The sequence below is a fragment of the Ochlerotatus camptorhynchus genome, unplaced genomic scaffold (assembly GCF_037179485.1).
Source record: "Ochlerotatus camptorhynchus isolate MF236.1 unplaced genomic scaffold, CSIRO-AGI_Acam_v1.1 ptg000313l, whole genome shotgun sequence".
Classification (NCBI taxonomy): Eukaryota; Metazoa; Arthropoda; class Insecta; order Diptera; family Culicidae; genus Ochlerotatus; species Ochlerotatus camptorhynchus.
In genome coordinates, this window is record NW_027040801.1 from 2,513,140 (window position 1) to 2,528,507 (window position 15,368).

Genomic DNA, 15,368 nt, shown 5'->3' on the forward strand with positions numbered 1-15,368 from the left:
AAATTTGCCCACCTGTATGACTTCTGGATGACCAGTGCCAGTGAAAACGCGAAGTGGAAGGATTCCATGAACGTCAAATATTGCATCCGAACTAACATTTGCATGGAGAACAGAAGTTCAGGCTTGCCGAAACAAACCCCCCCTTCCTTGTCAGCCTATGACCAAAGTTCCCACCGGGGTTGGTTACCCGATCTTCCCTAAGGTTGCTCACAGTTCCCGGCCGGTACCACGGGGAGGTAGGGATAGGAGTTGCTGGGAAGAGGCTAGTGATCTCAATGGGATCTGTATTGCGCATTACCCAGCATTTAAAATAATAGGGTTAACAACCCCATTTTCGGTCAGTGTTTCAGAGCATCTATTGACAAAATTTGAGTGCTCTAGGACTCTAGGCCAAATTTGAGAGTTAAGAGCAATATATTGTTAGCACGGTGCTCATTCAAAAAAAAAAAAAAAAATCATGCGGCACAATTAGATCCTGATGCGGATACCAAACAGTAATTCTCTTACTGACTAGTAGCTATGAAAATCGTTTAACTACACTGAACAATCCATTGGTTAGAGGTTGAAGCGTTTAGAACCATCCTTAAACTAAACCATTCTACACTGGATAAATCAAAGCTTGGAGCTGAAATACACTCACATTTCGGATACATATGCTGACAATAATGTTTTTAACAATGTTTACATTTTTTCAACCAATTTCAAACCGATAAAGATGATAACGGTTTCTCCAAAGAAGAATATTCAGCAATATTGTAAACCAATGCAATGAAATCTAATAATGGAACTAGAAAACATTTATTAGATGTCTAATAAAGCATGTTATTAAATCAATTGAAAACAGTCGAATTGAAGTATCAATGTATGTGCAAATTACACTTATTCAGTTTGTTGTTAGATCAAACTTCTGGCGTTGAATTAGGAAGACAGCCAACGTTTATAAAGCTTTTAATAACAAAACTAATCAGATCAGAGAAAACAGCGGAATAATGCTGCATCTATCAATCTCAATGAGCTTTTTTCAGCACATAATTCGACAACTCGTTTTATTCAGCATTGTTCACCGTAATATAGCATTTATTCAATAAATATGCTTATTTGTGACTCTGAATTGTTTGTTGTATTACTCTCTTCTAAGACCATTCTTTAGCTAACAAATTATCACACTGAAAGCTTCATGTTAGATAGCATTTCCTTCTTCTTCTTCTTTCCTTTATTTAATGTCGGTCTCTATTCCGCAACCTAATGTCAATCACCGACGGACATCGATTGCCATCCATTAACGGCAATCGAATGTGCAGGAAGGCAGCTTCCACACCCGCGTATGATATCGCACCCGTTCATTCAACAAACATGGGCCGGGAAAAACGGCTTTACTTCCCTTCCGAAGGAAGACGTGACCAGAGATTTTTATGCCTCACAAAAATTCCACCGACCTCGGCTGGGATTGAACCCAGACCCATTGGGGTGAGAAAGCAGTCACGCTTACCACTACATCACCGACGCCGGCGAGAGCGTTTCCAACCAACTCTAATTGTAATTTTGATGTAAACAAGCGGTTTGGTTGACGTTTCCTCTCATAATCGCCTAGCGCACTCTACATTGGTGGTGCATAGAAACAGCCTATGGAATCTATCAATCATCACATAGAATGAATAAACCTTCTGACATTGCTATGTTATAAGATGGATCCATGCTGAATTGTTTCAGTGTACGGCATCTTTATTTCCAATTTCGTCAAGCCAGTGTAGACTACACACAATGATTATTACAATGTTTACTTACATACTATGCATTAATTCTATTCTGTTTTAGCAAATTAAATAGGCGCATCATTCGATTGATTGGGCTATTTTTTGCATAGTTTGTACTGTACGATTTTTCTGAAAATAAATTCCGTGTTCTAAGATATCGACAAGGTGTGTAAAAGTTTAATTGTGAGAGAATTTCTGCCGAATCTATGCGCATTGAAATAATGTCGTTGATGAAGAAAAGCATTGCAAATTGACGGCGCTCCTTAAGTGTTTGTATATTGATGAGCATGCAGCGCGCTTCATAAGATGGTAATGGAAATGCAGTCCAATTCAATTTACGTAAAGCATATAGAAGGAATTGTTTTTGGACAGATTCTATGCGTTCTTCGTGTATGGAAATGTATGGATTCCATACTAGGTGGCAGTATTCCAAAATAGGTCTTACTTATGTGGTATATAATAGCTTAATAGTGTATGGGTCTTCGAAATTATGACTGAACCTTTTGATGAAGCCTAGCATTCTGTTTGCTTTACTAATGATAGTATTATAATGTTCTATAAAAGTTAGTTTGGAGTCTAAACGACTTCGATTCAGATGATGAGCTAGATTTTTTACACGCTATTTTAAAGCTACCCAAATTTGAGTAGGATCGATCCAGATCGATCAAAACTAAACCTACCCAAAAATGAGTAAAATAAGTTAAGAGTGACAAGTTGATGTTGTTCTTCGATCGGATTTAGGTTGATGTTTTCCATATTTATTTATTTATTTATTTATTTATTTATTTATTATTCTCTTCATCGGACTTTTGTTGTCTAAATGAAGATTGATGGGGAAAAGCCTATGTGGCAAATATTTGCGCAAATAGGCGTAAAAACTCCATATCTTTTCAAAATACAAGAAACAATATAAAAAGGACAGAAAAACACATCAATTATAAAAATAAACACCGAATAATAATAATAGTACTATGGTCTTCATCATAAAAAATAATAACCTCGTCCTATGGCATGGAGTTGTCCTTGGATCAGTAGAGGCCGTCATCGCAGAGTTGATCGGGAACAAAAAAAAGGAAACAGGTAGCAAAATTCATCAGATGTACCGTCTTGCAACAATTTGCTGATTGAAAGCAGTTGCATGTGTCGAACCGTATCGTCACCTATCCAGCAGACTACGTTGAATCCGTTGACGAAATGTTTCCACTGTGCAGTTGAAATCGAAAAAAAAAACATAGAATTCATTGAAACGGGCAGACATGAACCGTATTGGATCATGTAATCCGTAATTAGCTGCACGGGGTCCGAGATGCAGGAAACTTCTCGATCGTAGAACTCGTTCAGGTGCATAGATTTCGAATTCAGCCAAAATCCCGGGAGAGTCGATTTCGCTTATCAGCACTTTTGCTGCAAAAACTGCCTGGTTAATCTTCCGCCTACGTTCAAGAGTTTCAATACCCAGTAGTTGGCAACGATCTTCGTAGGGTTGAAGGTTCGTAGGATCGTACCAAGGAAGGCGGCGAAGAGCGTAACGAACGAATTTCCTCTGAACAGACTCGATCCTCGCTATCCAAACTGTTTCATACGGACACCATACTACTACACCAAATTCCAAGATCGATCGCACTAGAGAACAATATAAGGCTGTCAGGCAGGTAGGATTCCGAAACTCATCAGTGATCGCGCACGGATAGGACCCAATTTGTACGTTGTGTGATAGTTCAAAATAATGATTTACGATCGATTTACTGACCGTCCTGCCATGGCGGAGGTAAAAGTACTACAGACGTTTATTTACTGTAACATAACAAGAACAGTACATAATAAGCTATAACAATGATACGGGGACAAGTGGTGACATCTATGGGTAGGCATAGTATCTATTTTATGTTAAGGGTAGAGGCAGTAGTAGTCGCCTGCACGAACAATCAGAGATCTTAAAGATGAATCCGAGTTGCCTGTTAGCTTTGGCTATGATATCCGTGTAATGTAGCTTAAATGTCAAAGCAGAATCAAGTGTAATTCCTAGATCACGCTGTCCACACGCTGCAGAGGTTGGTTATGGATCGTATAATTGAATGCAATAGGTTTTAGCTTGCGATGGAAAGTGATGATATTGCATTTTTGAACACTCAACGTGAGAAAATTCCTAGAGCACCGCTCTTCGAAACTATCGATCAGGTGCTGCAACCACAGGCAGTCAGTGAAGCATCGCACAACCACGTACATCTTGACATCGTCTGCATAGAATGACCGGCAGCCAGTTCGAAGTATCAAACCGATTTCGTTAATGAATATGGAGAATAGCAGCGGTCCCAAATTGCTGCCTTGAGGAACGCCTGAGTTGTTTGAAAAATATTCCGATTGATCAGACCCGATTTTCACACAAAGCTCTCGATTGGTAAGATACTATTCAAACCAACGAGTGAGTCCACGAGAAACACCAAGCTTCTCGAGTTTGGCAATTAGAATGGCATGATCAACCAGTTTGAAAGCAGCCTTGAGATCCGTGTATACGACGTCCACCTGTGCCCCTGCCTTTATATTCCATAGGCATAGGGAAATGAAAGGTGCGAGGTTTGTTGAGACCGAACGTTTGGGGTGGAAACCATGTTGGTCAGGAGAAATGTAGTTTCTACAGCTGGCAAATAAAGCGTCGTTGATGATTATCTCGAATACTTTCGAGCAGACACAAAGGGAAGTGATTCCTCGGTAATTCTCCACATTTTGTTTGTCTCCTTTCTTGAAAATCGGAAACATGAACGAAGATTTCCAACGAGAGGGAAATACACCTTGTTGTAACGAAATATTGAACAGCTTTGAAAGCAGAGAGGAAAGCTCTGTTGAGCATCTTTTGAGTATGGACGATGGCATGCCGTCAGGCCCAACAGCGTTCGAGAATTTCAGCTTCTGGATGGCAGAGTCGACGAGGTTCAATGTGACCGTGAAAATATCAAAGCTGAACGCGTCACTGGGAGTATCTCTGATCCCTTCAGCAACTTGGCTTAACGATGCCGTTGAATAGTTGAAAACACTCTTGAAATGCTCAGCCAAGAGGTTACATTTCTCTAAAGAAGTGTTGGCTCTTTTATCGCTTAGATGAATCTCAACCGGTAGCCCATCCTCTTTCCTTGTTGTCTTCACAAACGTCCAGAATAGCTTAGGATTACGCCGGAGATCGGTATGCATACGTCTTGAGTACTTCTTGTATATATTGTTATATTGTACGAAAATAATCGCTTGGTGAATGGATTACGGGACTGGCTGTATTTTCCAAGAGCCTTCGATCCCACACGCTTCTAGTGTTGTAATCGAGCATTGGACCATGCAGGTTTTGGAGCAGGTCTCCTCAGAGGCACACAATCCATTATTAATCGGCTAACAACTTCGTCGAAATAGTTAACGGCTTCATCAATGGACGAACACAAGTCAAGCGACTGCCAATCTACCTGGGCCAGTGAGTGATTCAATGCGACGTAGTCAGTTCTACAAAAGTCCAGGCTTTGTACATCAACGATGTTTTCATAGAGAACAGGAACATATCGATTGATGAATGCTTCCAACGCTGGATGATCGGCGTCTAGATGTATCAGAGGCTTGGATGCCTCAGCCACACTGCACAAGCACAAGATCAAGCAGCCGAGTGTTTCTGTTTGGTATAGAATTAATTTGCATTAAACTATCCAGGCTAAAACCATCCAAAAGAGCACAGCAGTAAGCAGGCATGTACGACCGAAGAATGTCAATGGTTGGATGATCATTCGCGGAAATATTCTCGGTAAGAACTATTGCATCGTAGTTGGACTCAACAGCAGTCAAGAATAAGTCGTCAATTTTAGTTCGCAAGCCACGAACATTTTGATAATACACCACAAGTCCATCGGATAGCATAGGTTGGAAATCGGAAAGGCAAGGTTCAGTCGGTGGTGAAGAAGACGTTGCGCTGAAACGTGGAGGCTGATCAGGTGAGGAATTGGTTTCAATAAACGCATACTTGCCTGAAATCGAAGGTTGGAAGACCCCTTCACCGTTCTCAACCACAGGGCCAGAACGACTACGATGGCAGGAATCAGTACACACGACTGCGTTGAGAGGCTTAGGGGCTTCCATGGGGCGGTAGGCAATGCGTTCTGGGCTGACAGTTTCAGAAACGTGGCAGCTACGATTCGGTGCAGTATGTTCAGAATCGGTGTTATAAAGGAAGCCATCATCGGTGGACTACAGACCGTGATGTTCAGGATTGAAATAAGCAACATTGGAAATGCAGGACGTGCTGAAGGCATATCAGGCGAAAATTGTCTTGATCATATTTGTACTTGCCTGTTGAAGCAAGCTGGAAGACCCCTGATCCACATCTAGTCACAGGACCGGGACGACTGTGATGAGCGCTGGCAGGAATCAGCGGGACTGGACTAGAGGAACCAGGTGCTTCCAAAATGCAGTCCATAGTGCGACCCGGGCGTGAAGTTTGGTGACTCATGCTGTACAGTGGTTGTTTAATGCCGTTGGCAACAGAAATGCTACTCAACAGGAGGAAGTAGGTGAAGGATTTGGTATCTGGAGGCGTAACACTGGAACTCGAAAACTGATCAGACAAATACCTGTTGCTACTGGAAGCATACTTGCCTGAACATGAAGGTTAGGGGACCTCACCGCCATACTCGACCGCAGGGCCAGAACGACTATGATGACTGGAAACAGCGTGCGCGACCGGATCGAGCGGAACGAGGTCCCCCATAGTGCGACAGGCAGTGCGTTCTGGTTTACAGGAATTGGGAATAAAATCGACTTCATCAAGTGATGCTGCAGCTTCGATTGTGTCAACTTGTCACTCCCTTTTTAGTTAACGCATTTTTCAGTAGGTTCAGTTTTGGCCAATTTGGCTTTAACCCAGTTAAATTTTGTTTTGTTTGGAAATAGCGCGTATCCCATCGCACAATGTTCGAAAGCTGGACAAAATAAAAAAAAAAAATCACATTGGGAAATTCCAGGTCAAATAGCAAAATTAAAAAGATGAATTTTTTACTCGACTAGCTCCGCTTTGCATGAAATTTTGCATGATTGTTAGTCATACATTTATTCACATTTTCGCAAAAATTCGGCCATTTAGATTGTTGCTCTACCCATTCTAATTGCCCAAAACTGTTTTTTAAACTCTTTTACAACGCTCTAATCGTCTCAGGTGAATGTGACTATTGTCGGCAACCTCTTTTTCTTCGGCAACTTTTCCATTTGAATTGCGTGTTAATCTCCTGTTCTATTATCGGCAACTCGAAATCAACAGCATTTTGTAGTGCGTCTGTTTCATGTCTAGAAAAACCTGGCAAAATGCGTTTGCTCAGTCATAAAAACCTAATCAGCTTAAAACTGAAAGATTAAGGAATCGTTGGAAAACGTTCAGTGAAGCGTTTGGTGAGAAAATGAAGTGAAATTACCGCACGAATTTTGGTTGCTGAAAACGGTCAATGGGTGCCGAAGCCGACATTTACCCTACATGGTATTTTTTTTATTTTTGTAACTTTGAGTAAAAATTACAAAAAAAGTGTTAAGTTTTAAAATATTTCAAAATGTCCTTAAGATTATGAAAAATAGAAACTTTTGGAATTTTGAAAACTATGGACATTTGAAAATTGACAAAAATCGTTAAATAAGTAGTTTAAAAATTTGAACTTTTCGTTAGCACGTTTTTTTCAGATATTGTTTCCTTTCAAAAGTTCTTGTGCTACAATTTTTGTCAATTTTTAAGTGTCGCTAATTTTAAACATTCCAACAGTTTGCATTTTTCGTAAGCGTTTCTTTAAAAATAAATTCAATCGCTTTCTATTGGACCATAGTACCTTCCGTTTGGCGGTTAATGAGTTAAATTCGGTTTGATGGTTATCGAGAAAAACGTCACACAAAATTTAGCGGTTTTTCATAGCTGCACTTAATTAGCCAAAGTCTTCGACTAACAATGCTTTATTCTAATTTGGAAGGGATCTGGATTAAATTTATTCGCTTCGTGATGAAATTTTTCTGCTGAGATTTCATTCAGTGCACACACGAAAAAGTTTATGCTAGAAGAACATTTTTCCTGTAAAACTGGCCATCTTGGGAGCAGGAATGGATCGCTCTTTTGGGACTTTTTCGTTACTGTTTTAATATAGAATGCTTACGTTAAATCCAATTGAATTTTTAGTTAACCCATTCCAAACAATATAGTTTAGTGATATCAATCTTCCTATTAAAATTCAAAACACCCGCACCTTAGAGCCACACTCTGTGTTTTCACTGAAGGTACACTTGAGAGAGCTCTCGGGTGTAGCTTCAGTGAAAACACAGAGTTTAACTCTACGGTGCGGATATTCTGAATTTGGATAGGGAGATTTATAGCACCAAACTATCCATTTTAAGATAGGTTTACTGAAAGTTCAATTGGATTTAACGTAAGCATTCTATTTTAAAAAGTAATGAAAAAGTCCAAAAAGAGCGGTCCATCACTGATTGGGAGGTATGAACGATTTGTAGATAGCAAGTCTGTCTTTTTATAAAAATAATTAAAAAATTTTTTTCGGAAATAATAATTTTGAACCCTATTTGTGGCATAATTCTACCATGTGCGTTACCGGTATGGTATTTGTTTATTAGGCGAATCTAAATTAATGTTATCGCAAATGACAGGCAGAAACATAGTGCAAATAAGCTAGAAAGAAACCCTAGAAACATACATGCTTCAAGTTGCAATCCAAAGTCAAAACCATCGTCAAACCCATATTGCCGTTACATCACCAGGCCTTGATTATCCAATGTCATCATCACGGACCTTTAACACGATCGAGATTTGTATCTTGTCGTAAGTGATCCAACCGATTTGTTTACGGAAGCGACCCGCACAATCCCACCGGAGATCCGGATCCATTCCACGATTGGTCTGCTGCAGCCAGTGATAACATACGCGCAGTGTGTGACACTCGTAACCCCAAACAAACAAATTATCAGTTTCGGAAACAGGTTGTACTTTCGTTTTTAAAACCTACCAAAATTTCGACACCACGTGACATCAATCCGATCCCTCGGAATCGAGAAAATGCGCACGCTTGCATCCGTCGCGATGGGTGTAGGTTGGAAGACGACGACGACAACGACGACAGGTGCGGGAATGGCTGTGGAGAAAGATATGTATTACGAAATTGCGTATTCGGACGGTACAACACTCGCTGACCGCATACGGTTCCTTTTCGGGAGGGTAGGAATGACATAAAATGGTAGTATAATGTTACAGCAAGCTGCCACCTCGCAAACGGAATTCGAAAACTTGGGGGTGGTGGCAGCGGGGAAACTGATGAAGACGAAGAAAGTTACACGCACATGTGAATAAATTATATCTTTGTCATCAGCATTGGGATGCTGCTGATGGTCACACGATGACCGAATGTCAATAAACTTCACTTATTACATCAAATATTTGCTATCGTGATCATTTCTCCGCCGGCGACGGCTAGGGGTGATTCGGAGGATTTTGTTGTGGTAATGATATCCAACGCTTTTTCATGGCGAATCACCCCTTATTCAGCTCTCTTCTTAATCAAATAATAGTACATGTTGACAAATCAGTGTAAACATTTCATAATCCAAGTAGGTATGGACGCATATTTTTTCGGAAGTTGTTGACCTACCTGCTACTAGAGATATTTTTCGGATGGTGTAATTTTTGCACTGAACCAGTCGGATGTAAATTTCTCATCATTTGGCAAACTCGCACGCTCAAATATTTAATTTTCTGTCGGAAATCGATTTCGAAAATGCCTCGCTGATAACTACATCGTGGTTGATTCTGCATTTGCGTGAAATGAATCTATTACGACGGCTCAATCAGCGGCGGGCGTGTGTGCAGTAAAAGTAAGCTCGCGGAAAGTTATTTTCTTCGCGCATACCGATTTTACGACCTCTCTCTCCGTTGAAGAGGTTGCGCTTTTTATCCCATTCAAAAAGGCCAATCAGCAGCGGGAAGGCAGCCCGCAGTTAATTAATTAATTAATGCGCAAACTCCACTCACATGGATACATATTTTCCCGAGGTTTACGCCTGCTGCGATGATGGGGTCGCTAGGTCGCCGTATATTTTCCCATGCCTTTCATTCTCTTCCGGCTGCTGCCAGCCACGATGGGTGTCTTACCCCTTCGGTTGAGGTGAACTGAGGTGATTGAAAGGTGAAACATGGAAGCGGTCGGTTGTTGTTCTCATACACAACTTTGCACTATTGCTCTGCATTTTTCGCGCAAGATATTGGATTCTCTTCCTTGTGGTTACCCACTATCAGATTGTGCAATGACTTACACCACATCACAATTCTTCCATATAACTCATCCTATTTACATAATTAATCTAAATTTTACAACAACGGCACCCTTAAACAGTTTTTCCAGGTCAACCAGGTAGGCTATTGTTACGAGCTCGATTGATAAAGCACAATCGGCATGCTGATCTCCATTAAAAAAAAAATGCCACCAAACTAGTTATCGTCTGCCCTGCTCAAATCTGATAGAAGCGATTAAGTTGGATTCCCATTGCTTGAGATTTGGCACACTGATCCCATTGTTGACAATCTTCTTTGAAGACGCGGCCACCACCATCGTCGTGGTGACGACAGGTTTACCTACGAAAGTGAAACACGATCGATTAGTCGCCAAAAAAAATGTTACTGCTGCTGGGAATATTTACCTATCATCATGGATGGCGGCTAGCGGCGAAAACACGCAGTGTTGTGAAATGTCCATCTTCTTCGGAGAGTTGTGGATTTTTTTCGCCACCACGCCCAAACAAGCTCGTTGTATAACCCATGATGACTGTCGACAGAAGCATAGGTGGCTGGTGAGATGTGTACTTTATGTTGGTATTTCTTTAAAAAAAAGTTTGCAAATACATTAATTAGGCCTACTGGCTACTGACTCCGGTAAATGTCATTTTCATAAATACATTATTTTTGATTTTGGAATAACTGACTGGACATAATCGGTGCAAAATAAATCTCTAGAAATGATAGCAACAATCAATACGAAACTAACGATTTTAAATTGACTCACCACTTTAGTAGCCTATTGGTCCCAAGCAAACGATTAACGTACCCTATTCTAGTCGAAATTTTAGTACTACGCAATGTTTGACAGATAAAATAAGGGGTTATTGGTTTTTCCTATGTTTCGAGGGGTGATTCGACAAGCTTGGCACCGAAGATAGTACCAGAGGTGAGCCAAAAAGTTGAACACGTTTCTTCGGGACCTACTTGTCTTAGAGTTACCTCTATGATGATAGTGCAATTTTAACACACATCTGCCCAGCATCCTAAAAATAGAACACATGCTCCACACTGGTCTGCAAATATGGCAGTACGTATACTGCTGATATTTTAATTCATACATACACTCAAAAAATTCCACACGTTTGATCGAAATGTTTAAACACTTGATTTTTTTAAATGCACAATCACATTTACTTTAAGTGTATAACACCTTGGTTCAATGTGCTATACACGATAATTTCTAGTGTTTCAAACTTTGAAATGTTGAAAATCTTTTACTATCTATTCAAGTGTATTGCACATTGAATCACACTACTGTTCAAAACAGATGGATTTACAGTGTTTTGCATTTCAATGCGATGTGAATTACTTGCTCAGAAACGTAAACATTGAAAACAAGAGTTGTGACTTTATCCTATCAACCCGCCTCATATATGAGAACAACCGAGGCACAGTGGGATCGAACGAAGACTCCGGCAGCAGCACACCCCAACAGTCCATGATCGAATCCCAAATCAGACCCATAAAAAATATATGTGAAAGCTCTGGCCTCTGGCAGTTTTGTTTATATATTTGTCGATTCATTTTTCGAGTCGGCAAAATAGAAGTCGATAAAGTAGAATATTGTAGAATATTGAACTATGATGTGCAAAGCTATTGATATCACCACATGAGACACAAAAGAATCCATAGTGTTCAGGCATGATGCATAGCATAAGATTCACACATGAAATGGATGTGTTTCACAATAAGCGCAAAATTAAGTGTAAGACACATGATGATGACGTGTAGAATATTTTGAGTGTAGATAGAATGCGAGGGGTGCGACACATCTAAATCCCAATTTTAGATGGCCGATAAATCTCACGCTATCGAATCAATCTACAATTTTTTTTATTCATCTCTTGCATCTAAATTAATCTACTTACATCGCTCTCCACCTTTTTTCAAGAAATCTTCAAAATTCTCATCAATCTTCTCTCTAGCTATTAGGCGCGCACGCATCACACAACAGCTAAGCAAACAAATTAGATAGAGTTGTCCCCCTCGGATAGAAGGCAAGGGAAAAGTCACTCAGTGCATTGTGCTGGAAGTAGATTCGGCACAGCTTGGGCACATCCATCGGCACACCTTCGGCACAATGTCGTAGGCATTGGTGTAAATAAAATTGGAGCACTGTCATTGAAGTTTTTCACAACATTACGTACTGTTTGACTGTTTATTCAGGAACATCCTCTTATTGAATATACCAGAGGAACTCAGATCAGTAGTTTACTTATAGATCTAAATACGAAATGTAGGTTCTAGAATTGGCTCAAGAGAAAGAAGCTATTAATCAGACCTCATCAGTACCCTTAATTCAAATAATGCTGCAACTCACACAAAACAAACTATAGACGTCATATTCATCATCCTATGATCACAAAACACCAAAACTTCCCGCGTCATTGCGATTTATCCTTGCGATTTCAAACCAAAACATTCAAGGTGTCAGAAATTCCGGGTTGCCGGGATGGGTAGTTTGCAAACAATCGTTGCTTGCTCTATGACCGGCACAATCGGCACACCTGCGGCCAGTGTTGGAAAAGATCGCGATATTTCGCGAAGTTCACCAAGGGAAAAGTTCGCGAGTCATAGTGAGTTTTCAAGAATTTTTCCATCACTGCCTGCGGCACACTGACAAAAAAGTGACTTATCCCTTGATAGAAGGTTTTTCCATACGATAAGCTAGATTTCATAATGTATGGCACAAATTGCTAAGATACTGTTAAAAATCTAATCTTCTTGATTCCAATTCCGCCGTACGACCCAGGTAACAAAAAAGAACTAAAAAGAGCACGTAACAAAAAGTATATGCGCTTCTACGGCAACCTCAATAATGCTATTAAGACAATATATCAAGAAGACTGGCAACTCCTACATTTTCTCAAACGACCGGTATGAGACAGGCACAATCGCGTCATCTACCGCTCAAAGGTAAATGCTCCGAACGAATTGGATATCAATGGTTCCATCCTCCGAAGAAAGGCTTATGTATTTGCTCATTTTTCTATGCGTTACTTCCACCGTCGCTGTTGCCTTCGCTTAAATATTACTTAAATACCACTAATGGCTAAATATACGGCTGCTTTACTACTAGGCCCCTCAAACTGAAGGCGCTACTGTCAGGCATTTGACAAACGTTGGTATCAATGAATGGTAATGATTGCATTGCAACGGCATTATGAATGCTGATTCCATGCAGTTTTTTTAAACAATAATTATAATATTGTCAACTAAACAAATAAACTAAACTCAATCAGTTTTTTTATTATTGACAATCAAGAGAAAAATTAGCAGTGCATTTGACAACCACTGCATGTTTTTAAGCTACATGCAATGCAATGGGCTACAAAATAGTGAGTTGACAACCTGGATGGAGCGGAATACCTAGCTCTGGTCCTGACAAGTTCCTATCTCACGCCTCCCCGAGACACAGCTGGGTGGTGTAGCCTGGGCAATGTTGCCAGTCCGGAAATAGCAAAGTGAAGAGGTGTGACGCGAACACTGGCGCGGTAACCATAGTGCGGTGATAGGTGAAATGCTTCACCATACCCAAGCGTCTGTTCACCATGGAGGTGCGGCTCAAAACGGCGTCTGTTCTCCATGTTAGGAGCGGCTGATCACCGTCCTAGTGCCAGCGGGGGACTCTAAACAGAGCTGTGCACTATGGTCTCCCGGCGAGACAGGGGTTGAGGCAGAACCAACAAGCCGCCCTGGAAAAAATATAAAGTTGCAAATACTGAAGAAAGAAATACGAATCGGAACAATCGGCACAGACCTACGCGACGAAATAAGCACTACGATTGGAAACTCGGAACATGGAACTTCAAATCGCTCGGCTTCCCGTGTTGCGATAGGTTAATCTATGACGAACTTCAACCACGCAACTTCGAAGTCGTAGCACTGCAGGGACTTTGCTGGACGGAACAAAAGGTATGGAATAGCGGGCATCGAGCGGCTACTTTCTACCAGAGCTATGGCACCACCAACGAGCTGGGAACCGGCTTTGTAGTGCTGGGTAAGATGCGCCAACGCGTGATTGGTTGGCAGCCGATCAACCAGCCTGCATGCCGTATCGAACGACAACGGCCAACGATGTGTGAACTTTGCAGCCTCCCGTGGTATAGTAGTTCGAAGTACCTTTTTCCCCAGCAAGCATATTCACAAAGCAGCTGTATATAGCCAAAAAGGCGAAATAACGTGCCTATGGTTACTTGGGTTGGGCTCACTGGTGACCGCCGAAAATGATACCAGCAGAGATATTTAAAGACACATTATGGCAGGAAATCGTGCCTACTTTGGACTCCGGAGGACGCTCCGGTCGAATAAAATGCGAAGCCGCACGAAGTTGACTATCTACAAGACGCTGATTAGACCGGTGGTCCTCTACGGCCTTGGTGTTTTCGAACGGAAGGTGTTGCGTACCATTTACGGTGGAGGAGGCGAATGCATCACGAATTCTTACAGCTGCTGGGAGAACCAGCCATTGTCCACACTGAAAAAAATTGGGCTGAGCACGTCGTTAGAATGCCGGACGACGTCCCAGTGAGAATGGATAGCAGAGGACATTAAGGCCTTAGTCTGATTTATAAGGTAAGTACAGTATATCCACAGACAAACAGACATAACACTCGCAAGTTTTTCATCGGTCAAGCATTTAACGGTCAATTTAAAAGTATCGTAGTTGGTAGTACAGCCACCTGTGGCGCGCATAGTCAATTCCCTTGCGTTTGACGTTTACACACTATCGCCATCTGTTCAGCGTAGTGCCCACCACAGTGTACTCAACAGATGGCGGTAATGTTTTACCGACGATGTTTTACAGTGAGAAATATTCATGTGTTATGTCTGTTTGTCTGTGGTATATCTTATACATACATACATACAGTGACTTTAACATTGATAGTCAATGCTGAGATCAAAACAAATTCAAATTTGTTAGCTGTGCCTCGGCAATTTTTTTTACTAACTCCCAGAAAAACAAAAAAAAAATAAGTGTGCAACTCATGGGAGCATTCCTCTCCCATCTCCACCAGATGCTAGGATGTAGCCAGGAAACTATCGATTTGAAATTGGCTTACTACTTGAGTAGCCTATTGGTCCCAAGCAAATCGATTAACGTACGCCATTCTAGTCAAAATTCTAGTACTACACAATGTTTGTTTTGATTCGCTATGAAAGTTTGACAGATAAAATGAGGGGTTAGTGGAATTTCCTATGTTTCGAGGGGTGAATCGATTAGCTTGGGACCGAAGATAGTACCAGAGCTGAGCCAAAAAGTAGAGCTCGTTTCTTCG